This window comes from Rhagoletis pomonella, unplaced genomic scaffold (assembly GCF_013731165.1).
Source record: "Rhagoletis pomonella isolate Grant_MI unplaced genomic scaffold, Rhpom_1.0 Rhpom_scaffold_00005, whole genome shotgun sequence".
In the NCBI taxonomy this organism is placed as follows: Eukaryota; Metazoa; Arthropoda; class Insecta; order Diptera; family Tephritidae; genus Rhagoletis; species Rhagoletis pomonella.
This window is the reverse complement of record NW_023458559.1, coordinates 20,541,192-20,542,423: the sequence shown is the minus strand read 5'-3', so window position 1 is coordinate 20,542,423 and position 1,232 is coordinate 20,541,192.

Sequence of the window (1,232 nt, the reverse complement as noted above, 5' to 3'; positions counted from 1 at the left end):
ATCGAATGGTACCCATGGTGATTGACATAATTTGATTCGTTATTTTTTGGGAGCCAAAATAGAGACATGAGTGCAGTCGACTGCACCGATAGTTCCTGCCAGTATTGCCACTTGAAAATATTTTTAGGTACCAAAACGCATACCAAATCAGTTTCCGAACTACCAAAATTGGTTCATTATTAAAACGAGATTTCTCGAGTTTGCGAGGTTTTTAGCTACACAAATTAGCAGTAAAAATTAAAACTGCACGTAATATTGTTTACAGTATTGGTTAATTATTCACACCAATCTTTCAGATTAAACAAAAGAAATTCCGGCCTTTAAATAAAATAATTAAGTTATTTTATAAAAAACTTTTGTAAAATAAGTAAATATCTTTGAGATTGATTCAATTCATATCAAAAATTTTTTTTTTGTGTGTGAATAAACAAAAGCAGACATTTTATGCATTTCAATAAAAAAAAATCCAAATTTGATTCAATTTGCATATACTCACCCTTTTTTATTACCAATACACTCACACCTTGCAAATTGCCTATCACCAATTTTTCTTTCAAGACAAGAGGTAATTTCACGTTAATTTCAACAGCAATCGGTTATAGCTTTGGAAAGTGAGTTTGTTTGCAGAAAATTGTCTGTTTAATAAAATAAAGAAAAAATAAAGAAATCTTATACGTGTAAGCAAAGTGAAAGCAGTGTTTTGAACGTGTAAACTTAAATTAAGCAAACAAATTTTAATGTTCAGTTTGATTGTATTTTCAAAACAATTTTGCCTACCAAAAGCTTCATCAAACCAACCAAGCTACCAACGGAGAATGAAGCTACAAATTTTGGTCCAATTGGACCAAAACGGCAACGCTGGTTCCTGCTACAAATGGTGAAGGTGCAGACGCAAAAATTTCCTTTGCCGCTTGGCACTCCAGTTGCGTCATAGGGAACTTCACTTTAGTGGTAAACATTGAATTGTTGATCGCGTCAGTCACACGGTGTATGCAACGGCTTATCGATGTTCGGCTCATGGAAATGCCCCACTGTTCTCCAACTGGGCGTTGATAGCATCCAGTGGCATAAAACCTTAGAGCCGCTAGAACCTTTAACGAGTACATAAACGCATGCTTATATAAGATGCTTTCTAGCGGTAGTACGAATTAAACGTTTTACAGGAAAAGCTGTTCCACGTCCCATAAGGTTTATTAAAGGTAAAAACAGATATTCCAGTAAACCCTGCAATT